The 26,872-nt window shown below is 36.8% G+C and overlaps 1 protein-coding gene across 5 annotated transcripts in view; it reads left to right on the top strand.

Annotated features, from left to right (window-relative positions):
• The window catches only part of LOC150087015 (microtubule-associated serine/threonine-protein kinase 3-like), a 912,052-nt gene that overhangs the window by 461,091 nt on the left and 424,089 nt on the right, over positions 1-26,872 (top strand). The window lies entirely within an intron of this gene.

The raw sequence follows: 26,872 nt of genomic DNA, 5'->3' as shown, positions 1-26,872 counted from the left end.
ATACTTGATAATGTTTGGCCATTTTCATACATCCTTATTATTTTAATTTTCTGATCCAACTCGATCGCTTTCCTTTTCTTGATAGATTTACTAGTACCACTGGCACTTATTCTCTTAGATGGCACCATGATAACAGGAAAAATAAATTTCCTGAAAAGAACTTTGGGTTAAGGCGAAAACTCATTATTATCACCCCACGTGAGCTCACATTTTACTAAAGCTCATTTCTGGAGGTCACTGCCATAAAACAAAAACAATTTGCACTTTCTGGGTTATTGGGCTTTTCTGTTAGTGCAATCTATTATAAACGGGTAGTAAACCCAATCCTGTTTTTCGATCTACAGGATTTTCCAATCCTGTAGTAAACCCAATCCAATTTTTCGATACAGTAAAGTCCCCTACGGGGACTTTACTGTATCAAAATTTTGAGCAACCTACGTAAAAAGTATGGCAATAGATGAAAAACAAAAAAATTACCACACACTACCCACGTGTCCAATATGATGCTTCCCTTTATTTTTTACAATGTCTGTTTTAAATTTAAATCTAATAGCTTCTGTTTATTTTTTACAATGTCAATGGTTTGGTCCCCAATATTATAATGGTTTGTTTGAGATTTAACAGATGCACTGTTTTCAGACTTTTGTATAATTTCAAGTTTTTGTTTAATTGAAAGCACAACTCTTGCATTTGCCCATTTTGTGATTTCTAAAAGAAAAAAAAAAAAAAAAAAAAAAAAGTTTACTATAAAAAAAAAAAAAAATCCGCCATCCCTGACATAAATAACGAAACAAAATTGTCCTTTTACGGTGCGAGAGAACACAACAATCGATGTGACGCACTAAAACAAACTAAACATTTGGTCTCCTTTTTTTTTTTTTTTTTTTTTTTGAGCTGCGGATGTGAAGACAGCTGAAGTTCCAAGATAATAGGCACACTAATCTCTCAGTGATGACTTATAACGCTGCTTATTTATGACTTGCAAAACATCTGTTAACCTATTCTAGTTATTACTTGAATTTTATGATTTCTGGTTGATTTTTTTTTTTTTTTTTAATTTGGAGTCTTTAAATGTCCCAGTTAATCAGATCCTGGGAAATCGAGAGTCTGCTGTATTTGTCACAACTTACAGGAACTCCCTGACTTACATGCGGGTTGCATTCCGCTTAACGCTACATAAGTCAGGAAATTTCCCTATTCTTGTGCAATAAGCGCAACTGTGCTCGCTGAATTGATTGAATCAAAAAAGAAATGTTTGACAAACATGTAAATAGAATCATTTATTGTATTTATAAAATTTTTTTTTCTCATGGAAAAATTAAGAAAGCGTGCAATTTAAAAAAATTTCAAAATTTATGTAAAATTACAAAAAAGAGAGAAGACAGGAATAACATCAGTAAGTTTTACCTCTCAAGCATCATTGCCAGAATTGATGTCTTCAGCTGATAAGTACACTGCTGCTAGGGAGATTTAGAAGCCGCTCAACCTTACGAAAGAACATATTAATGGACGACTGGACGGTGGCTTTTTTCTTTTCATCATAGATTTCTTTGTAGCAAGCAAGCATATCATTCACCCCTCTGTTAAATTTTAAGAATTGTCCGCTCTCAGGATCCATCTTCTCAAACCTCTCCATTGCCGATGCAGTTTCACGAAGTGCCATTGCCATCTCTCTGGTGATGAAGCATCTCGGCTCCTCATTTGGTTCAACTTGAGCTTCGTCAGCATTTTCTTCTTTCACTATCACTGCCTGCAAGTCATTAACAACTTCGTTAGATAATTCCTCTATTAACTACTCCATGTCTTTGGCATGAACCTGAAACTGAAGTCGCTCTACAATCTTATCTGTAACCTCTTCATATGATTCGCCTTTTTCAGATCCTTCAAAGCCTTTTACGTGCCATGGGCATATTTTCTTCCATGCACCATTTAAACAACTTTTAGTAATTTCCACCCAGTTCTTATTAATATTTAAGATAGCGTGGTAAATATTGTAATATTCCAAAAGTTTCTTAACGTAAAATTTTTCTCACTATCTACTGCAGACAATGCCTGAGCAAATGTTGTGTGTAAATATTATGCTTTTAAATTCGAAATAACACCCTGATCCAAAGATGATGAGTGAAATCGTGTTTGGCGGTAGAAATATGACTCTCACGTTCGAATTGCATAGGATGTCCAGGAGCATTATCTAACAGAAGCAAAATTTTGAAAGGAACATTGTTGTCTTTACGATATTTTTCAGCTTCGGGTATGAACATCATTTAAACCAATACTTAAAGAGCGATATTGTTATCCATTCTCTCTGTTTCGATCGGAAACGCATGAGTAGGGTGGTTTTTTTTGATGCCCTTAAATACTGAGGATTTCCAGAATGGTACACAAGCAGTGGTTTTAATCTGTAATTTCCCGCTGCATTAGCCCCAAGCAAGAGCGTGACCCTATCTTTTGACGCCTTGAAACCTGGCATTGTATTTTCCTCTTTGGCAATGTATATTCGATCCAGCATTTTTTTCCCCAATATACAGAAGTCTCATGAACGTTAAAAATTTGCTGCGTTGAATAGCCAGCTTCATCAGTAATTTTTTCCAACACATCACAAATTTTTTCTGCAGCTGCAGAATCAGCACTGGCGACTTTACTGCATAGTTTAACGTTGTGGAAACCAGTGCAATGCTGGAATCTATTAAACTACCCATTGCTTGCCACAAACTTGGGTTGGGGTTCGCCGTACTTTTTAATATCTTTATAAATACATCTTGCTTTGCTTGAATGGTCATTAGACTCATGCTGCTTCAATACTATTGTGAATATTATTTTAAAGGACAGTGCGCGTATAAAGAAATATATCAAAAGATCAGTGCACTTAAGATCAACAGTGATCACAAAACAGCGTTCAGGTGCTATATCGAAGACGGAAAAGCTGTTAATAATATGGATGGAAAATCAGATTCAGAAGGGAGTGCCCCTGAGTCTAATGACCATTCAAGCAAAGCAAGATGTATTTATAAAGATATTAAAAAGTACGGCGAACCCCAACCCAAGTTTGTGGCAAGCAATGGGTGGTTTAATAGATTCCAGCATCGCACTGGTTTCCACAACGTTAAATTATGCAGTAAAGTCGCCAGTGCTGTATGCAGTAAAGTCGCCAGCATGAGCTAATTCCCTTGCAATAGATGACAAACTTTGTCCTGCTTCATACTTCTTAATCATTTTCATCTTCATTTCTAAATCAATTTTGTTTCATTTCCTGGCACGACCACCACTTGCACTTTTCATTGGTCGCTTTCCCTTCATCATTGTAATACGTAAATAGGAGTGAAGAGAAGTTTCTGAAAATTTGTTTTTTATATGATTGAAGATTTAAGTGAAGGAGAACATATTTCACCCTAAAAGCGTAAAAACCCACACAATTGCAGTTATCGGTATTATCGCAAATGCAATAAGATCGTGTTTACTACCCATTTATAATTAAATGCATGAACAGAAAAGCCCAATAAACCGGAAAGTGCAAATTGTTTTATGCAGAAATGTGCTTTAGAAAAATATCACAAAGATATTCAAAATTGATTCTTATAATGGGAACATATGATAACGATAAAAGGGTAGTACAATTTCCATTATAAATATGACCTTTCAGAGAGATAAATAACTTAGTAATATAGCGAAATTTTCAACTTGGCAGGACTTGGAACGAATTACAAAAAAAAAAAATAATAAAATGTGTTATTGGGTTCACATTACAATATTTTCATGATATTTCCATTTATTCTTATGGGATGCAAAATACTTTTCCATGATTTTTTTAAGTTTGCACGGGCCAGGGAAAACATACATTAAGTCAAATTTCCGTAAGTCGAGTATTATGTAAGTCGGGGAGATCATGTATCTGATTTTAAATTATATTTCATAAAAAGTAATTCCATAAATTTTGAGAAGTTCAGTTATTAAATTTCTTGAAAACTCAGATGTGTGCAAATATTTTCTAATGGAATAATATTTTATTACCAGTTGTTCAATATCTATCAAATTAAACCTTTTTTGTTGTTGTTTTTGTCATTGTCAGTAGTTTCATTAAACTTAAAATTTATCCCACTCCATTTGCTTGATGCAGGCATCTGTATGTGGTGAGAGACTTCTTATTAGCTTTGATGGTTCACCTTTGCAGGTGAACTAACTAGAAGAATGATTCTATTTACATTTCTGTGGGGTTTCTGCTACTCATATGCAGTACTTTGCATTTCTCAATATTAAACTTCAGTTGACACCTCTCAGCCGATCTGCTCAACTTTTCTAGATCCTGTTGCAGTAGCGTACTGTCATTAACTCTCTTGCCAAACTTCGCATTGTCTGCGAACAATGCGAAGTTTGTTTATTAAAACTTCATCAATATCAATAATAAATACAGAAAACAACAATCGACCCAACACTGAATGCTGGGGGACTCCACTAATAACATTAGTGGAGTCCCCCAGCATTCAGTGTTGGGTCGATTGTTGTTTTCATGGGACTCCACTAATAACATTAGCATTAGCATTAGCAGAGGCATATGATGCAAGAAAGCAAGCTTATTCAGCATCAGCCAAAAAAAAAAAAAAAAAAAAAACACACCACTCCCATTTCACCCCTCCGTTCGTTCGAAATACCTGTCCAGTTGAGCTTTAAATTTGTTTAGGCTATCAACTTCAACAACAAGTGATGGAAGTCGGTTCCACCAACCAACCACCCGCTGGCCAAAGGCAAATTTCCGCACATCTATCCGACATCCGTCCTTCCTCAATTTGAATTTATGCCCTCTGAGGTGATTATTCTGAGAAAGATGAAGAATCCCATTGGCATTGAGCATGCTCAAACCATTCAAAGCCTTATACACCTCTATCAGATCACCTCGCCGGTGCCTAGTCTCCAGACTCTGTAATTTGCAAAACTTAAGCCTTTCTTCGTAAGAGCAACCCTTTGTTCCATTTACTAATCTTGTTGCCCTTCTCTGTACCCGTTCCAGCAGCTCTACATCCTTCTTGAAATGAGGCCTCCAGACCTGTATACAGTACTCAAGATGTGGCCTTACCATTGCCTTATACAAGGGAATAATCACCTCCTTATCCCTGCTAGAAAAATTCCTGTATATCATTGACAAGACACCATGCGCTACTCTTGCAGCTCGTCTGCACTGCTCAGAGAACTTCATATCTGCCTGCACAATTACCCCCAGGTCCTTTTCATTCTCCACCACTGTCAGTGTAGTACCGCAGAGTTGATACGTTGCTCTGGGGTTACTGTTTCCCATATGCAGCACTTTACATTTGTCGATGTTAAACCTCATTTGCCACCTCTCAGCCCATCTGTTCAACCTTTCCAGATCCTGTTGCAGCAGCATAGCGTCAGTATTGTCCTTAACGACCCTGCCAACCTTTGTATCATCTGCAAACTTGGACATTAAACTTGATATCCCATCATCAATATCATTCATAAACACCGAAAACAACAACGGACCCAACACTGAACCTTGAGGAACTCCACTAATAACATTAGTCCACGTTGAGCAGTGTCCATTGATTACCACTCTCTGTCTTCTGCCACTCAACCATCCCCTTATCCATAGCAGCAATTTGCCTCCAATGCCACACTGCTCCAATTTGTGCAGCAGTCTTCCATGTGCAACAGTATCAAAAGCCTTTCTAAGATCCAAATATATAATATCAAAGTTATTCCCTGCATCCAGTTCTTTTGTGACTACATCATAGTATCCAATCAAATTGGTCAGGCAAGACCTGCCCTTAACAAAACCATGCTGCGTCTGAGCTATAACTGAATTCTTGTCTAGATGATCCTGCAGTGCTTCTTTAACCAGTGCCTCCATTAATTTACCTGGAACAGAAGTTAAACTAACAGGTCTATAATTACTTGTGTCAGCCTTTGATCCTCCTTTGTGAATTGGGGTTACATTTGCACATCTCCAGTCTATGGGCACCTCCCCTGAGTCCAAAGAAGCTCTCATAATTATGGCTAGGGGTAAACATTAGTGGAGTCCCATGAAAAATTCCATGAAGAGCAATACCAATTGATTACCACTCTCTGTCTACTCCCACTCAACCTCCCCCTTATCCAGTGGTGAGCTATATGGGCTCGCCAGAGCTCATTGTTATTTTTTTGAAAATTTGCAAGCCCATTGTTGAGACAATCATTTATTTTACAAATGAAATCCTAAATGCAGTTATTGAGTATCAAGAGCCGAAACTATGGTGAGGCATGCAGGGCCCCATTCCTAGCATTTTAATGGCACAGTCAATCGGTTATGTATTTTAAAATTGCTTCATTTTTGATTTAATTATAGTCGGACCTCTGTTTAACGAACTTCTTTATGGCAAATTTTTTTTTGATTCCCCTTGATAATTACGTTTAAAATAGTTTCCGTTGATGAAGAAAATTTCCATGTAACGAATGGATTAGGAGAGACAACTTTGTAAGCATTGTTCTCACCTCAGGCCTTGAGGCAATTTAGGTAATTAGAAAGTGCAAATCAAGGGTGAAAGGGATTACCGTTTCAGAATGTTAGTGGTGTCCTTAAAACCTATGCAGTCACATACTGAGAAGTCGCACTATTCAATATGCTTTCCATAGCCAGTCAGAGGTTAAGAAGATTCTCGACATGGATTATAGCCTCCGGTCAACCTGTGTTGTGGTTCCCCTTTACCCCAACAAACAGGCATAAGTTTTTCAGAGAAGTGAGTGATCCATGCCCTCTAGTAAATTTCTCCTGTCTATGTTTACATGGTCACAGTAGCTGAATATCTGTGTGATTCCAACATTTTGCACTGTATTCAAAGAACTAGTGAGAGCAGCAGTGTATGGGGGGGGTGGGATTGAGGCAACTAAGATATATCATATAAACTTTACGAAGATGAAATATTGGTAGATTTTAAAATTTCGTTGAGACTTTCTCTAGGTAGAAAATGTTCTAAAATATCATGACATACAGACAGTAATTAAAAAAAAACTATCACCAATCTCCAAAAAACTAGCACGAATTAAGGATAATTGCTAAAGAACTTGATGTGGAAACTATAAAGATCGGTCGTGTGTTCTGGCCATGATGAGCAGCTGGTAGCTCGCAAGCTACAAGCTGCAAATGTGGGTTGGAGGAATTATCCCGCTTTGTGCAAACATTTTGAATTACAAGTTAAATATTCTGGATTATTAAATCTGCTTTTAAATTTGGAATTTCTTAACCATTTAGCACTAATGATCGACATCCTGCAGGAGCTCTCTTACCTTTCAGAAGCTTTACTGAATCACAATGGTAAAAGCATATAAATTAATTATTTGAACTATCAATGCTATTGCTAATTTGAAAAATTCTGAAGGAAATTATGAAGCTAAAATGCATGTTGAAGTGGAAAGAATTTGAAGGAATCAAAATCTAAAGTAAAAAAATTACCTCGTGACAAGTTATTAAATGTATTGTTTTATCCTTAAAAGATAAGTTATTAGTGCAACACGGCGATTTTAAATTAAATAAAGAAAATAATGATACCATTGAAGGAAATTTTAAACATATGCCACCCGAAATCGTGGAATATGAAAGAACTTTCGTCTCAGTGGCAAGACGGTGAAAACTGAATAAGAAATTTAAGTTTTCTGATAAAATATGAAATAAAAATTAATGATTTTAGAGATTTTGTCGAAGACAGTTTTATCTTTAAAATCGAGGGAAATTACCTTTTCAATTAAGAAAGCCAGAAAATATCTTTGAAACCATTGCAATTAGCAGTGCTGAAGCTGAGTGAGCTTTCAACGTAATGAATAATATTGTGTAAATTAAACACATTGCAGATTGTTGACCATACACCTAAATGGAAAACCATTGCTTCAATTGGCGCACTATGGTCATAGTTGCCGATGCGCCCAATAAATCCCGAAACAAACAAACAAACAATTGCTTCAATTTGATTCGGATCGTTACATCAAATCTTGCCTCTGTAATCATCGCTGAGCTATTGAGCAAAGCAAAAGATCAACAACAAATATTAATAAAGAATTAAATTCTATATGGCAATTTTTAGAATTAATTTTTCTTGAATATTTGTGAAATAATTTTTTTTTTTAAATAATCTGTGATTTTTTTTTTTTTTTGTGTACTTTTTCTAGAAAGTTTGTTTTTTTATGTAATATTTGTTTTTATATTGTGGAATGTTTTGTGATAGTTTTTATGTTATTTGTGATATGGGAAATATTTCATGTTATTTTTTATTTGCAATGTTAAAATTTTATCAAGAAAAAAATGTATCCATTATATTTCCCTAGTTGTTAAAAAAAGACTAATAAAAAAGTTGCACTTGTTCCGAGCACACGCAGTAGATGGTTTATGCGAAACATCCTTTGCTTTTCTTTTAGGTATTTTGATTTGTATATATTAATTAAAAAATAAAAGAGCTTTTTTATTTTAAATATTTTATTGATCATTCACAGAATTTCATAATTTCTAGAAGACAAGATAAAATGGATTTATGATAACTAAAGTATGAGAGACATACATTGCGAATGCAATTTATCTAAATATCTCTGTAAAATAGCACTGATTGATGTACTGATCTTGTAGTTGAAGCGACATACGCAGCTGTTAGGAGGAACCTAACAATAGAATGTAATGAAAATGCGAGACGAAAAAAGAAATTGTTGACAAATATTTGTAGTTGCAATATACTTACTGCAGTAGAATGATTCAGAAAGCATGATTGTGACGTCATACTATTCAAAAATTCTAAAAGGTTAGAACTCCAGACACTGTCGTATCCAGTTATCACAGTGTAAGGCGAGGCATGACCCCAGGGGCTCACATCTGGTGAGTACAGGCTTGGCACATCCAGGGGCTCACATCTGGTGAGTACAGACTTGGCACACCCAGGGGCTCACATCTGGTGAGTACAGGCTTGGCACACCCAGGTCCTGAACTGGATATTGTCATTCTTCTCTTTCTTGGTAATTCTCTTCTACCTCTCTCTCTCTCTCTCTCTCTCTCTCTCACACACACACACACACACACACACACACACACACACACACACACACACAAAGGGTAATTCAAAAAATTTTTTTTTTTAGCTGCTGCAGTATATGCCTCAGGCTTCCTTGCACCATATGGCTAATAATAATGACAACCAGGTTTTTAAGTTTTTTTTTTTTTTTTTTAGATAGATCTAGGAACGTTTTACACGTTCACTTATATGCATGGTTAAGGGGGTAATAAGTAGCATCTGTCCTCCTCCCCTAAATCCGCCCCTGGCTTGAGTTATCATACCGGTCATGAAAAATGCGTCACACGATCTATCACACTACTAGTAATGCGAGATGGGAAGTGCCTCTGGTGGAAGCCGTGGACGTCACTTCTGTGACCGATCAAATTCACTTGGTAGTAAGTTGGAAAAACTGCAAGCCCATTGTTAAAATATTCACAGCTCACCACTGCAAAGAGAAATCTTCAATCATATAAAAAAAAAATTTCAGAAACTTCGCTTCGTCCCTATTTACGTATTACAATGATGAAGGGAAAGGGACTACCGGAAGGTGCAAGTGGTGGTACTACCAGGAAAAAAAACAAAATTAATCTAGATGAGGTTGAAAATGATTAAGAAGTAAGAAGCAGGACAGTTTGTCATCTGTTGCAAGGGAATTAGGGTCACGCTGCTTCAACAGTGAATACTATTTTAAAGGACAGTGCACGTATAAAAGAACATATCAAAGGATCAATGCACTTAAAGATCAACAGCGATCACAAAACAGCATTCAAGTGCTATATCAAAGATGGAGCAGTTGTTTATAATATGGATGGAGAATCAAATTCAGAAGCAAGTGACCCTGAGTCCAATGACCATTCAAGCAAAAGCAACAAGTATTTATAAAGATATTAAGGATAAGTATGGCGAACTCAAAGCCAAGTTCGTGGCAAGCAATGGGTAGTTTAATAGGTTCAAGCATTGCGCTGGTTTGCACAATGTCACAGGATGCGGTGAAGTCGCCAGTGCTGATTCTGCAGCTGCAGAGAAATTTTGTTGTGTTGGAAAAAATTATTGATGAAGGCAGCTATTCAATGCAGGAAATTTTTAACGTTGACGAGACTACTCTATATTGGAAAAAAATGCTGGATCGAACATACATTGCCAAAGAGAAAAAGATTGTAAAGGTTGCAGAGCTACTTCAGTTGGAGGTTGAGGCCAAAGATGTTGAGGAGTTAGTAGAGGAAGAAGAGAAGGAATTATCTAACGAAGAACTTATTGGCTTGCAAGCAGCGATCGTGAAAGAAGAAAATGCTAACCAAGTTCAAGATGAACCAAATGAAGAGTTGAGATGCTTCATCACCAGAAAGATGGCAATGGCATTTCGTGAAATTGCATCGGCAGTGGCGAGGTTTGCATAGATGGATCCTGACAGTGAAAGATTCTTAAAAGTTAACAGAGAGATGAATGATGTGCTTACTTGCTACAAAGAAATCTATGATGAAAAGAAAAAGCCACCATCCAGTCATCCATTAATATGTTCTTTCGTAAGGTTGAGCAGCCGACCCCTTCTAAATCTCCACAGCACTCAACCTACGCAGTGACGTACTTATCAGCTGAAGACGTCGATTCTGGCAAGATGCTCAAGAGGCAAAACTTACTGACGTTATTCCTGTCTCTCTCTTTTTTTGTAATTTTACATTCTTATCTTATCTTCCTTCATAGATTAGGCAATCCGCCTGTTCCAATCTCGAAGAGGTCTGCCCATCTTTTTCTTTGGCCTTCCTCTGTCTCTTTTTCCTTTTGCTCCATATGTATAAGCTAATTTAGGGGATCTATTATCTTCCATTCTTTCTACATGTTCCTTCCATCTTTGTCTATATATTCTATAATTTTTCCATTAATTGAGTAAACCTTTAACTCCTTTCTAATATTTATGTTTCTCTTTATATATCTCTTTGTTTCGGTATCCATGTTTCAGAACCATAAAGCAGTGTTGGTATTGCCATTACTTTTGTAAAATTTCATTTGTGTTTCTTTCCTTGTTTTCTTAGCCAGAGTTCTTTTTATTGTTCCACATATATTTCGAAATTTCGCCAATTTCTGCAATATATCTTCTTCAACATCATATGTTATATCACTGACCAGGCTAGCCGGGTGGGTAAAGTGCCTGCCTGGCAACCCAAAGGTCGCGGGTTCAATTCCCGCCTCGGGATTGGATCAAAGTACTGCAAAAACCTTGGGAGGTGCATTATGGCCGCAGAAGCCTATGCGCCAACAACTACCAAAAAAAAAATATATATATGTGTTATATCACATGCTAGATATTTAAAATGTTTTACTTTTTCTAATATTTTATTGTCTATAACTATTTTTGTTCTCACCGTATTTTTCCATTTAAAAGCCATTGTTCTAGTTTTCATCATTGATATTTTAACTTTATATTCTTCTGTTATTTGGTTTAATTTAAATAGTGCTCTTTGTAAATTATCTTCACTATCCTGAATAATTACTTGATCATCTGCAGATAACAGTGTATTAATCCTATTCTTTGTATTTAAATATATACCTATAATAATTTCTTTTTTCCATTTACACATCATATCCTCGATACATGTATTAAACACCATTGGTGACAAGCTACATCCCTGTCTAACTCCTTGAGTTATTATACTTTCTTCTGTTAATTTATTACCTGTATCTATTATTATTTTTGTTCCTTGATATATACTCTGTATTATTTTTGTAAGATGCTTTAGGTATCTTTTATTACTCAATATGTTCCATAGTTTTCGTCTGTTTACTTGATGAAATGCTTTTTCATAATCTATAAATGCTAAATGCGTTTCTAAATTAAACTATTTTAGTTTTTCTATTGTTTGTTTTAATATAAATATATTATCTGTACATGATCTTCCTTTTCTGAATCCTGCCTGTTCTTCTATTAATATTTCATCAGAGATAATTTTTATTCTATTATTTAATATTTTGCTATACATTTTATATACTGCATTTAGTATGCTAATCCCTCTATAATTCTTTATATCATTTCTATTTCCTTTTTTAAATATTGAAATGATTTTTGCTATCTTCCATTCTTCTTGTATTTTATATTGTTCCCAACATTTATTAAATAAATTTAGTATCCTGTCTTTTAAAAAACTTCCTCCATACTTGATCAGCTCTGCATTTATACGATCCATTCCTACTGCTTTCCTATTTTCTGTAGCTTTTAATGCCTTTTCCAATTCTTCCTTCATTATAGGATCTATGTCACTAACTGGGTCTGACTGTATCTCTTCTGTTTGATATGTTGGGTATTTCCACAATTCTTCATAATGTTTTTTCCATTGTTCTTCCTTTATTATATTTATTCTTGAAGTGTCTTTCTCTGTGCTATTCAAGTGTTTCATCATTTTATATGCCAAATTTTGTCTTCCATGAACATCCTGTTCTATTGTTCTTATAAATCATCTATCCCATGACTCTGCTTTAGCCTTCCTTATTATATCTTTAGTTTTATTGCGTTCTTGTTTATATATTTCTTCATTCTCACTTGACAAGTATATATTTAAGATATTTATGTTGCTTATCTTGTACAGCTTTAGCTATTTCTTCATTCCATATCTTTACTCCCCTCTTCTTATAGTTTTTCCTGAATTGTCATAGTGTCTATTTTGCTATCTTTTTGAATTATATTTTGTATATTATTCCATTCTTCTTCTATTTGTTCTCTCTCCAATGTTTTACTTATTTCATCTTTAATCCTTTTTTCATATAAATTTTGTATACTTTCTTCTTGAAGTAGATATATTTTATAATCCAACTCCTCCTTCTCCTGTTTAATAGCTTTTCTCTTCTTCCCTTTAGCCCATAACTCTATTTTTGAAGCCACTAAAAATGATCTGAATTAATATCATATCCTCTAAATACCCTAGTATCTCAACATTGTTTTGCTAATTTTTGATTTACTATTACTTGGTTGGTTATTGATTGTGTACCTCTTGCCGACCATGTATATTTATGTATATCACGTTTTCTAAAAAATGTATCTCTTATCATTTAAATTATTAAATGTTGCAAAAACTCTTAATTTGTATCCATTTCCATTTACTTTATTTACTCCATAACATCCCATAATATTTTTTATTGGCTTATTCCCAAGCATTATAGTCTCCCAAAATAACTACTTGATCATTTTTTATATTCTTATCTTATTTCTTTTTGTAACTCTAAATAAAATTTATCTGTTTCTTCCTCTTTTCCATCTTCTGGAGCATAAATTCCAATTATACATAAATAACCTCTGTCTAATTTAAATCTTACTGTTATTATTCTATAATTTATAAATGTGTAGTTCTGTATTTTGGTTTTTCATTTCCGATCTATTAATATTGCTACCCCTTCACTAGCTCTTTCCTTTTGATCTACTCCACTGTATATCATTGTATAAGAATCATAATCTTTCGTACTTTTTAATTTTTTCTTTGTTTTTGTTATTACTGCTATATTTACTTTCTTCTGTTTTAAATGTTGAAGTAGTTCGACTTCTTTATATCTTAATCCTCCTCTTATGTTCCATGTTGCAATATTTAAAATGTCCATTATTCCTTTTTGTTTCCTTTTTCCAGTCCAAGTCATATCCTGCCGCCTCCGTAGCCAGGTGGAAAGGAGCAGCAGTGCGTAACACACACTTCTTGATTAGACCGGGGTTCGAGCCCATCACCACCAAATACGGAGGATGCGGAAAGGTCAGGGAATGACCATCGCATATCCTGGAGCAATATGGCCTTAGTTGCTAATGCTCCTAAAAACCAAATAACAAACAAACCAAGTCATATCCCTTTGTCTGTTCGGTTTTCCTCTTTGAACTTTATGAGTTTTTATTTTTACATGGGGAGGGAACCAGCCTCCCGCACAACCCCCAACCTGGAGGACCAGTATGTTACTCTTCATCTGATCCCTACCCTTTGACCTGTTTGGCTAGGGTGGCCCTACCGGTAGTCTAGCTACTGCCAGCATAGCTCTCTGGGTCATCGGGATACTCAAGCCTCACCACGACAAGGTGGTAACATTTCGGGGAGGGTAACTTTGTGTAAATTTTCAAATTTTTTGAATTGCACGCTTTTGTAATTTTTTCTTCCAGGAGATAAAAAAATTGAATAAATACAATAAATAATTCTATTCATGTGTTAGCCAAACATTTCTTTTTTGATTCAATCAATTCAGAGAGCACAGTTACGAGTGCTGTTGCACAAGCATGGAAGAAATTCTGACTTATGTTTTTGCAGAATGCGACCCTTATGTAAGTTGGGGAATTCCTGTATTTCCATTGTTGTAGTCACATAACAAATACTTGTATTTGCAATCATACTTACTTCAGGAAGTATGATTGTGACGTCATACAATTCAAAAATTCTAAAAATTTAGAATTTGAGACACTCGTGTACAGTAATCATATTTGGGGGGGGGGGGGTACAATGACCAAGCTGACTCGAGATATCATACCGCTCACGAGCTGCAATCGCACAACTAGTGACTTCTCGGCCCAGACTAGTAGTATGAACATGGGAAGAACCTGTGGCGGATGACGTCACTTCCATTACCGATCAGATTGACTTGGCAGGAATCCCCAAGAATGTTTAACATCAAAAAGTCAGCACACTGCAAGCCCATTGTTAAAATATTCACAGCTCACCGCAGGCTTTATCCATAGCAGCAACTTGCCCTTACTGCTACACTGCTCTAATTTGTACAGTAGTTTTCCGTGTGCAACAGAATCAAAAGCCTTCCTAAGATCCAACTATATGATATCAAAATTATTCTTTGCATCCAGTTCTTTTGTGACCACATCATAGTATTCACTTAAATTGGTCACACAAGACTTCCATTTAACAAACCCATGCGTTGCCTAAATTATTACTGCAGTCCTGTTTAGATAATCCTGCAATGCTTCTTTAAATAGTGACTCCATTATTTTCCCTGGAACAGAAATCAAACTGACTGGTCAGTAATTATGCATGTCACCATTTGATCCCCCTTTGTGAATTGGATATACATTTGCATCCAGTCCATGGAGACTTCCCCTGAGTCCAAGGATGCTCTCATAATGATGGCTAAGGGTTTGTTTACTTTCTTTGCTGCCTCCTTTAATATGACTGGATAGATCCCATCCACCCCAGGTGCCGTTCTTATGTTTAACCTCAACAATTTCTCCTCCAATTTGCTCTCAGTTATTAGAAAATCATTTAATTCCACGTTAGAGTTTAATAAACATCTGGCCTCCTCTTTGAATAGCTCCTCGTGTGTGAGTGTAGATGCAAAATACTCATTTAGTTTGGCAGTTATCTGAGAATGATCATCTACAGTCAAACCATTGATATCAAGTGGACCAATCTGATTCATCCTCTTCCTTTTAGAGTTTATATAAGTAACGAAGTCTTTGCTGTTTTTCTTTGCATCCTTTGCCAAAGATTTGTGATAATCTGTTTTCGGTTGCCTAATCTCCTTTGCGACTTGATTACAGACTAGCTTATATCTACCATAGGCTTCTGTGTCGCCTGAGAATTTATATAACATCCCATGCATTTTTTTCTCTGCCATGAGTCTCATTAATTTTTCTGACATCCATTTGAACCTAAACCTAGTACATGTGTTTCTTAGTTGAAAAAACAAAAAGCCTAGTAGCTTCCAAGATTACTTCCTTGAATGCTTCTCATTTAGAATTTGCTGTTGCTAACATCGTTAGTTGGTCTCACTGTATAGAATTTAAAAATCTCTGAGACCACTGTAGTCATAAAATAAAAACCCTTCCTTTACCTAAATCCTGATGGTAATTATATCTGTAAGTAAATCCCACATCAGTACACTGTGATTACTGCCACATAATGCTTCCTTTATCTGTAAATTCTTAATGCATGAATAATCACTGCTGATAATCAGATCAAGAGTGTTACTCCTTCTGGTTGCCCCCCCTAACATACTCCTGTAGAAAACAATGCACAAAGTAAATGCTAGTGTGCTAGTGACCAACCAACAAATCCCCTATGTAAGACACTTTGATTTACTGGCCCACTCTATTTCTCTGTATTATGGTTCATTGTACTCATCAGAATCATTAGGCCGTATAACAAACTCCTACCCTCATTTTTGCTTTACCAGTGAAAACCACACCCAAACTGACTCAACGTTGCACTGGTCATCTATATATCAACTGTATGCTTCCTTAGATTTCATGTGTTTCTTAACTAATGGCATAATCCCTCCTCCCTTCCTACCTGTCTATCCTTTCGGTACACATATTATTCCCCAATTTCCAATTCTGCAATGCTTATATCCGTGTGCCAACATTATCCGCCTTTGATGACTTGACCTCCACTTCTTATTCATCAAATTTATTTACTATACTCCTAGCATTGGTGTACCTGCAATTATACATGCACCTGTTCTTACTCTTTGTTACTGTAACACATCTTGTGTATTTACTTTTTTTTTAATGCTCCCAGCAATTTGCTTTCTAGACTGCTGCTCATTCCAATAGAAGCAGTGCAAGAATCACTTCCACCTCTGCCTGGGTGTATAGTTAATCTATTAGTCTGTGAAACCCTCCAAGCTAGCAGTTTTCCGACCCACCTAACATTGCCTCAATAGCATCAGCAAATATTCTTGCACCCTTTCAATTTCAGTGTATCCCTTCCCTGTAGAAGCAATTTCTCCTGTTAACAAGCACAGACCACACTGAGAAAAATTCTACCCCATGTTAAGTACTGTATTTGACAGCATATAAGATGCAATTTTTTCCAAAAAAATACCTTGAAAAATCACCCTGCATCCTATATATGGAAGTGAACCCTCTCTCATTGTCATTGAGGTGATTTAGCTGGTTGTATTTCACAGTTCGGTCAGAATATTTTCATTTCTGAAGGATAACAGGACACCCTATGGTACTTTTGGAATCTCAGAGTTGTTTGGAATCAATTCCAAAAAGGTTCGAAAGCCTAGGAAAACATAGGAAAAGCCTTAGAATGCGATGGAAGCTTCATGATTCTTCTCCAGGTTTCTCAATAATTTGGCGATCCTTTAAAAGGTGGCACGACTGGCGGGCTAGTTTTGTGTGGTCCTTCGTGATGTTGAGTGTGTCTCCGTATGTATGGTAGTGTACTTTAATTGTGTGTGAAGTGACAATGAATTGTAATCATTGTGTGTGACTGAAATAAAATAAAGAACAGTGTTAGTTATATACCAGTTTTGGCCTGCTGTGCCGATGGCACAAAACTACCACCATTGTTGACGTTAAAAATGCTTTTACTGGTGTAATTCCAAAATTTTGTAACGAAAAGCGAAACATCAAGCGAAAAGCGTTATGAAAATTTATTCCAGTTTAATTTATCTTCTACTAGACCAAATTTAATGATATTTTGCACAGAGCTTCATCTTAGCTATATACTAGAGGGAAAACTTTCAAACATCTGAAAATTGCAGTAGTTTTTTCAAGATAGTGGAAAATATGAAAATGTGATGATGGACCTAGTGGTCTCTTAGAGGAACCATCTCTTCTCTTTTGGGACCAGTTCAGAGCCCATAGAACTGAAGTCATTAAAAAGAGAATGAAGAAATTAAATACACAGGTAGTTGTCATTCCTGGTGGACTGACAAGCCAATTGCAGCCTTTGGATGTGTCCATAAACAAGCCATTTAAGCAAAATATAAGAGAACAGTGTAACAAATGGATGGGAGAAACCATTCATGACCTCACACCTACAGGAAGATAGTTAGTTAGTTAGTTATTTGGTTTTTAGGAGCATTAGCAACTAAGGCCATATTGCTCCGGGATATGCGGTGGTCATTCCTTGACCTTTCCGCATCCTCCGTATTTGGTGGTGACGGGCTCGAACCCCGGTCTAATCAAGAAGCGTGTGCTGCGCACTGCTGCTCCTTCCCACCTGGCTACGGAAGCACCTCCTACAGGAAGAATGAAGAGGTCCACCACTGCACAGGTGTGTGAATGGGTTAAGGAATCTTGGAGAAATATAAGTGGTAAAATAATTATTAAGTCTCTCAAGAAGACTGGAATTAATGCCCTTGATGGCACTTGATGTGTTATTTAAAAAAATAGTGATACCAACATTAGTGAGGAAGAGTTTTTGGGATTTGAAGGCAGTGATCTTTTTTGTGTTTCAAAATGACTGAACTTTCCGTTTGAAGAATACTCAAGATTTTTTTTACCATTCCCTCATTGTGTTTTTGTTAATTTTCAATTCTAGTGGTAGTCTGCCTCATATAAAATATTTTCTAATGTAGCTAAGATTCTTTTATTTCTCTTTTAAATTGCTGTATTGGTAAATTAATAATAATAATTAAATAATGTATTATTATGCAGTACAGTCTGTCCTCGTATAGCACGATAGTTGCGTTCCTAGAAACCCTCGTGCAATGCGAAATCGTGCAATTTAAACAACAGGCCCTATGGGAAAAGTAGGGTTAGGTGCCGACCACCCAAGATTGAACACACATTTGGAACCAAAACATTACCAAACAATAAATAATCGGGTAATTTTAATCATTATAAAATGTAAGTATTTTATAATGATTAAAATACGTAATAAAAATATTATAATAAAGTATTTTTTAATACTAAAAAAGTATTTTTTACGAATAAAATACGTATTTTATTCGTAAAAAAATTATTATATTAAATAAAATAGTCGTAATAAAATACTTACGTATTTTATAATACGTAAGTATAAATTATAATACGTAAGTCGTAATAAAATATTGCTAATGCTTTTGCTTCTGTCGTAAGCAAACTTGCTTTTTGTTTGATTTTCTATCCAAACAGATGACAGCCGTTCCATCTCTTCCAATTCTTGTGTCTTAATCTAATGGATTTTAATTACACTGAGTTGTTCCTGCTATGAAAGTTGTTTTTATTTTCTCTGCATTCTTTGTAATTCTCTGCGTTGCCTGATTTAGGTCTATAGCACGTGCAATATCACATGGCCTTTCATTTCCCTCAAAGCGTTTCACAATTTCATATTCTCTTTTTTTCTCTATCGACAGAGGCGGACAGAAGCCTTATGGGGGAAACCACGGTGGGCAGGAGGCCGGTGTGATTTTGGCCATAAACCGTAGTATGAGGCCACTATAAATTTTCCCGGTTAAGAATTTTTGAGCCAGTCCGCCTCTGTTTGTCAATATTGCTTTTTTTTTTCTCTGAATCTGCAGTATCTTAGCCAGAACGCTTCCTTTTCACACCTTTTTAAGTATTTTACTCATTTTTAGGGAATAAAGCACAAATACAAAACGAGGAGGCACGCTTGATACACATAAACAAAGCTGTGCGCGTGTAGCAACTGAATATACAACACCGTAAAGGCCGAGATACACTATTAACACCTCACATTTTACTAAAGCACATTTCTGGGGGTTACTACCATAAAACAATAAAAACAATTTCCAGTTGCGTTTCTGCTAATGGAATCTGTTATAAACTGGTAATAAACTCGATCTAATTGCATTTGCTATTATATCGATAGCTGGAATTGTGTTGGTTTTTACGTTATTATGGTGAAATGTGTTTCCCCTTCACTGATATAAAACACATAAATACATTTTCAGAATCTTCTTCATTCCTATCGTGTTGCGTTCAGTTGGGGTGATTCCGCGTTCGACTGCCATTTCTTGTAAACACAAAGGCGAATCGTGTATAAGCGAATTCGGTTCGTGTTATATAAGATAACGTTCCCCTATTTATAAATCGTGTATGATCGAATTCGTGTAATGTAAACACGTGTTATACGAGGACCAACTGTATTAGTATTTTTCTTGATGTTCTGATTACATGCTTAGGACGAGCTGTTTTCTACTATACACATCAGAATAAATATTAAATGCCTAAATATACTAAAACTTTCTTTCCTTAATTTCCCTTTCTAAAAGGAGGGTGCATCCTATATGCACATGCATCTTATATGCCATGAAATATGGTAAATCTGCAGATCTCGTCTTTTAATGTCATTAATGCCAACATTAGCATTAGTTGAGGCATAAGTTGCAAGAAAGGAAGCTTTTAGTTCAGCCTTAAATTTATTTAAGCTATCAACTTCCACAACAACAGATGGAAGTCTGTTCTGGCAATTAACTATCCGCTGGCTAAAGGCAAACTTCTGCACATCTATTCTACAACTGTCTTTTCTCAATTCGAATCTATGCCCCCTTCAGGTTCTTAATCTAAGCAAGCGGAAGTGTCCAGTCAGCATTGAGCCTGCTCAAACCATTCAAGGTCTTGTACACACCTCAATCAGATCACCTCACAGGTGCCTAATCTCCAGATGCTGCAATTTGCTGAATTTAACCCTCTCTTGGTAAGAGAACCCCCCTTTGTTCCTCTCACCAATCTTGTTGCCCTTCTCTGTACTTGTTCTAGCCCCTTGAAGTGGGCACCTGTACATGGTGATAGCACCTCCCAGTGATGCTGCTGGCCTTCCAGATTAGCATCACTGGGATCCAACGCCCATACCTTGGTTCCAGGGTTACATCATTGTAATCCGGTGTGTGCAGCTGTGCACTGCAACCCATGGAAACTCGGAAAGAGCATAAGTTCCAATAAGTCTCCCTCCCTTTGGACCTGGGACAGGATCAAGGCTTATTGGAAACATGGGTATGGTGCTCCTAAGCGAACTTGGTGTCCCATTCGTGTACGCAGTACCTGCTAGTTCATGAGTGGGCATCCCCTCGTAGGGCTCCGTGGTGGCTGAGGTACTTTGGGCATCGGAAATATTTATCTTACTCCTATGAGTAATATAAATCCTACTTCTTGTGGAGGCCCCCAACATGGCCCCTACCTAATCGATCACACGATAATGACACTAATTCTGTTAAAAGAGCCAGAACTGAGGATAAAACACCATATGTGACACCTCTTTTTCTCATTCTCCATTCCACCGGAGAGCAGTCAATTAGGAAAATGTCACCCTTCTTTATCTAGAAAGAATTAGAAGGGATGGCAGGATCACCTAAATCCCTAAAAGATCTGCATTCTGGAGATATTTTAGTCAAAGCATCAAATATAATGCATGTTGAAAAAACTTTGAAAGCTACATCTGTAGGGGAATACCCATCATCGTAACCCCTCAGAAAACTCTGAATCCGTCACGCGGTGTCATATCAGAGTGGGATCTTCTTCACATTTCAAAAGAAGTGATCTGCTCTGAATTAAAAAAACAAGGAGTCACAGCTGTCAAGCGAATATCCATGTGAAAGGATGGGAATCTTGTCCCTACTTGAGTTCTCATCCTAACATTTAACACCCCACGGCCTCCAAGTTCTGTCAAGGCAGGGTACTTAAACTGCCCAGTGAGGATTTACATTCCAAACCACTGAGGTGTTTTAAATGCCAAAAGTATGGCCACTCTCAAACAGCTTGTCATGGTAACCCTGCTTGTGCTCAATGTGGTGCGAAAGACCAAGAGAGCAAGGAATGTTCAGCTTCCATACCAATCTGTGTAAATTGTCAAGGAGAGCATCCTGCTTATTACAGAGCATGCCAACGGTGGAAGGATGAAAAAAGAAATCCTAAAACTAAAAACAGAGCTGAATATCTCCTTCCCAGAGGCTAGAAAACATATCTAACCAATAAATAGTGGGAGGCCTTTATATGCTTGGAAGGTTTCTGTCAAGTGCACTATCAGTACACAAACTGAGATGACTATACCACCAAGAGATTCATTCACTCCTATTGCATGCTGTTTATTGAATTCACAAAAACCCGCCCAAAAAACACAGTCAGCTGCCACGCCTATATCCATACCTCCTAGTGCTCCACCAAAGCCAAATGGTAAAGAAAAGCCAAAAAGATCGGAAGATCTACCTGTAATACTAGAAAAAATGGATGTAGAGGTTAAAGAGGCGCTGGACAAATCAGTCTTGGAACTCTTTGCAGAGGAAGAAATGGACACGGCACAGCATCCATACTTCCCTAAAAAAGATAAATCCAAGACTGAGAAAAATAAGCCCTCAGCACCTTGGAAGCCGCCCGATGGACCCACCAAAACAAAATAATGGCTGAATTCCTACAATGGAATTGTCATGGATTCTGGTGAAATACTGATGACATCGAGGCCCTCCTACAGAAACATGAGCCAGTGTCTGCTTTTGTTTGCAGGAGACTTGAAATTTTTTCATAAGGATAGAATTGCAGATGGTCCTGTTCATGGAGGAGTAGCTATCTTTGTGGACAACCAGACCCGAGTTCAGCCTGTGTTACTTACAACCAGTATGGAGGCTGTTGCAAATCGCCTTACAGTGGGTTTTTTGTTAACCATTTGCTCTATATATTTGCCACCTGAGACTGACATTTTCCAGGAAGACCTTGATGATCTTATAACGCAGTTGCCTCCCGCTTTCTTGCTTCTTACAGATTTTAATGGACATAACATCCTGTGGGCTAGTATTAGCAACAATGGAAGGGTGATGAGTCATAAAGCATATGCCAAATGACAATGACTTCTCCCTTCTAAAGGTGGGAACAAACACTTTCTTCCACATGCCTACCTGTATGTTTTCTGCCATTGATCTTTCTATCTGCTCCCCTTCTCTATTCCTTCACTCACTTGGGAAGTGGTGGAGTACCCATATGAAAGTGATCACGTCCCTGTGATAACCTGCTTACACAGTGGGAAACCGTGTCTTCCTTTTAGGTTACCATGCTGGAAGATTGATCAAGCTGACTGGAATGCCTTCCAAGATCTGGCAAATTTTTACATCACTACAGTCAGTCAGGAGTCTATCAATGATGCAGTCACATACGTCAGATCATCCAAACAGCTGCAACTGCAATTCCAAACACATCTTCTTGGTTTCCACCATTTCCCAAACCATGGTGGAATCTGCAATGCACAGCAACAAAAAAAAAAAAAAAAAAAGGTGCAAAACAAAGCATGGGAGATATTTTGCCGATGTCCCGCCTCAGCCAATTTAATAGCTTTTAAACGTTCACGCGCCAAAGCACGTTTTATCCAATGTCAAAGCAAAAAATAATCCTGGATCCGTTTTACATCGTCTGTTAACCAGGCGACCAGCTGTAAGGTAGACTGCAGAAAATGAACGGACATACAATGCATACACCCCTCATCGGTCCTGAAACATAATGGATGTACTATTGCAGACTCAAAAGCAATACCCAATGCTCTTGGGAAAACATTTGCTACAATTTCAGAAACCTAATCTTACTCCCCTGAGTTTCTGCTCATTAAACACAAAGCTGAAAAAAAGGCCCTTAAATTTACATCAAAAGGCTCCCATCCATATAATGTGCCTTTTACCATTTAGGAGCTAAAAATAGCACTTGCACTCACAAAACCTACATCTGTTGGACCAAATGACATCCATTATGGAATAATGAAACACTTGTCACCAAAATCCATGGACCACTTGCTCTTCCTATACAACAAAATCTTTCTTGAAGAGCAGTTTGCAGATGCCCAGCGTAAGGCAATTATTCTTGCTTTTGTTTACCCAGGCAAGGATCCTAAATTTCCTTCAAGTTACTGCCCTATCACTCTGACTAGCTTCTTGTGTAAATTATTGGATTGAGTGGTCATTGCTTGTCTTTTATGGTATTTAGAATCAAATGACCTTCACTCCAGATATCAATGCGGCTTCCGAAAGAATAGGTCAACTTTGGACCATTTAATTAGAATGGAAACATCTTCCAGATCCTTTTCTTAAAAGAGAGCACCTGGTGTCAATCTTCTTTGCCATGACAAAGCGTAACACAACTTGGAGGTATGGTATTTTAAAAGATATTTACAACCTTGGTCTTAGAGGCTACCTTCCTCTATTTATTAAAAACTTTTTATCATCTTGTTTCTTCCAAGTTCGAGTAGGATCCACTCTCTCTCAGCCTTTTAGCCAAGAGGAGGGAGTCCCACAAGGATCTGTTTTAAGTGTTGTGCTTTTTGCCATTAAAGATAATTCTATTACCGAACAACTTCCTCCAACCATAGGCCCCAGGTGCCAAGCGATCTTCACTGCCACTTCTACTGCAATTATATTAGAGAGATAAGCTTTTCCCTTTGAGTTCACACGTTTTTTCTTCCATTATTCAAACATATAATAATGGTTCTCTTTCTTAAAGCATAAGTCAGAAGTTTCAGAAAGGAAAATAACCTTTCTTAATTTTTCTGTTTACTAACCTTCTGTTTTACTCGCTTGGTCACTTGGTGGCACTACTCCTGCCTTCCCGTGGCAGGGCTGGACCGGACCTGGGTGAAAAGACACCACCCAGGGCTAAAAGGAGTTTAAAATGGACCAAAAAACTAACAACAACACAAGATTGGAGAAAGTTAACTCCAATAAATCTGATGACTTACAGCTGAACATGTCTCAGGCTAAGAGAATGAAAATCAACAGCTCACAGTCTACTGTTCCTTTCTTTTTGGTGATACATTCGTTATCAACACAACATGTTGGGAAATTATCCCCTTTCTTAGTTCATAAGACTATAGAGTCCATGGTTGGATCACAAAAAATGATAAAACGATTACAATCAGGTGATCTCTTAGTAGAAACCTCACTGAGTCATCAATCTGAGAAATTGCTAAAAACAAAAACTTTTCCAGGACTGCCAGTTGAAACCCCACATAATTCCCTGAATACATTGGAAGGTGTTATTACCGAATGGGACCTTTTGACTGTTTCAGAGGTAGAATTACTGCACGAGCTAACAGAACAACAAGTGATATATGTTAGGAGGATACTGATGAAGAAAGACAGAATTCTCACTCCAACCCGATCAGTTATTCTCACCTTTAACAATCCTTCTCTTCCCCACTCAGTCAAAGCAGGATATTTAAATTGCAAAATCCGACCATATATACCAAATCCAATAAGGTGTTACAACTGTCAGCGATACAGACACTCTCAGGCAACATGTTGCAGTGATCCCATCTGTCCACTCTGTGGATCGAAAGGACACAATCAAGCAAACTGCACAACCTCTACACCACTCTGTCCAACTGTCACAGAAATTACCCTGCTTTTTCGAAGACATGCGAAATGTGAGTATTGGGAAAGCAAGTACAAAGTAGAAAATAAAGTGTCTTATCCGGAAGCAAGAAAACAGATACATACAACCAAACCTTCACGTTTCTATGCTTCAGCAGCGAAACTACAGCAAACTATAGCCACTCAAACAGAGGTAGTAATACCATTAAATTCAAATTACAGACTGGAGTAAAGTAATATCAATGACAAAAAGAGCAAGATACTTCCATGCCTGGAAAGCAGAAATCAGAAATAACATCTTCAAAAACAAAGCAAGCAGCATCTAGTAAACTGTGTGAACAGAAACAAACAAACATAGATGAAATGGACACTGATGAACAGAGAGAAAACGTACTAGAACTACACCCTGCAGAAGATATTGATTCACCTCGTCCTAATTTTCTGAAGAAAGACAGAGCCAAATATGATAAACGAAAAAACTCAAAAGCGCAGTCAGATTCAACAAATAGTTCCGAGACCTAAATAATGCAACGTGTTATTATACAATGGAACTGTCGTGGTTTACGTGGAAAATTGGATGAAATAAAAGATTAAAAAATATCTGAAACCACCCAAGGTGGTTTCAGGTATTTTTTACTAGCTAGCAGCTTTTTTTATTTTGACTACTCTGCATAAAATAGATGTTTAAGTTGTGTTTTCAATAGTTCATAGTGATGTGTTTATGGTAATACACACAAAAGTAATATTACTGACAGCATAAATTTGAACCAAAACTATTTTGTGTAGGAAATGAACTGAAGTTTTAAATTTTATTTGCATAATTTAAACAACTGACAGTAGTTTCAACAGTTCCTGTATACTTTCTGTATATACTTTTTACACGCAGTGCACATTTCTTTAGTTTTCTTGTCTTGCCTTACCTAATTTGGCACTGATGCCTTTTGAGAGGTTAGACATGGCCACTATTTTTACTGGTTTGAGCTTCTGCTTTCTATGAATCTATATATTCTTTTTTGAGTTTTTTCTTCTAGATTTAATATAAAATCTTTCCTCTTCATAACTTTCCCTATCACCTTCTTTATAAATAATCCAAGCATCGATTACTGCAAGATCTAACATACAGCAATACTTCACTTAGCACGGCTTCAAACAGTATAGGTTTCACTGTAATGCGGTTTTTCAGTTAAGTTTAAGTCAAAAATTTACTGTACATATTAAAACTCATTCAATAGCCTAGACACGTACTCTGCACATATATTCTGCTGTGCCAACACTGTTGTCTCACATGCACATGTGCCAATGGCTTCCCTTGAGCAGTCAGCGGCATCGTGCAACAGTGTTTAGTATTCTTAATTCCATCCTGACAAGGTGACGTGATAGCTTTTCAAACTTGTCATTTCACAATTTAATTTTATCCATTTAAATACAATGGAAAATATATTGCATCTTGACTAGAAATCTCTGCCAACAACATGCGTTCTGTTTGGCAGCATATTTTGCCCCATTTGACAAATGATTTCACTGGTTTTGAATCGCAAATTCAGACAATTGTTGAAGACATTGTGAAGATCGGAAAAGACTTGGGATTCAAAACTTTGAACACTGCCAATATATGTGACTGTATTGACTCACATTCAAATGATTTAGATGATGCAGCTCTCCTTGAAATTCTATATGCAGAAGAGGAACTGCATATGAAGAAGAGGGAAACCGTTCTGAGATGGCACCAAAAGAATTTTCAACAGAAGAATTGGAGAAAGTTTTTGTGGGGAGGTTGACTTGGCCTGTGAGGTGACTATGAATGGAGATCCGAATGTTGAATATAGCATCAAGATATGGCAAATTTTACAAGGTGGAATTCAATGCTACAAGGA

This window comes from Mastigoproctus giganteus, chromosome 4 (assembly GCF_048544385.1).
Source record: "Mastigoproctus giganteus isolate SK-2022 chromosome 4, ASM4854438v1, whole genome shotgun sequence".
Classification (NCBI taxonomy): domain Eukaryota; kingdom Metazoa; phylum Arthropoda; class Arachnida; order Uropygi; family Thelyphonidae; genus Mastigoproctus; species Mastigoproctus giganteus.
This window is presented reverse-complemented; position numbering and strand designations above follow the sequence as displayed.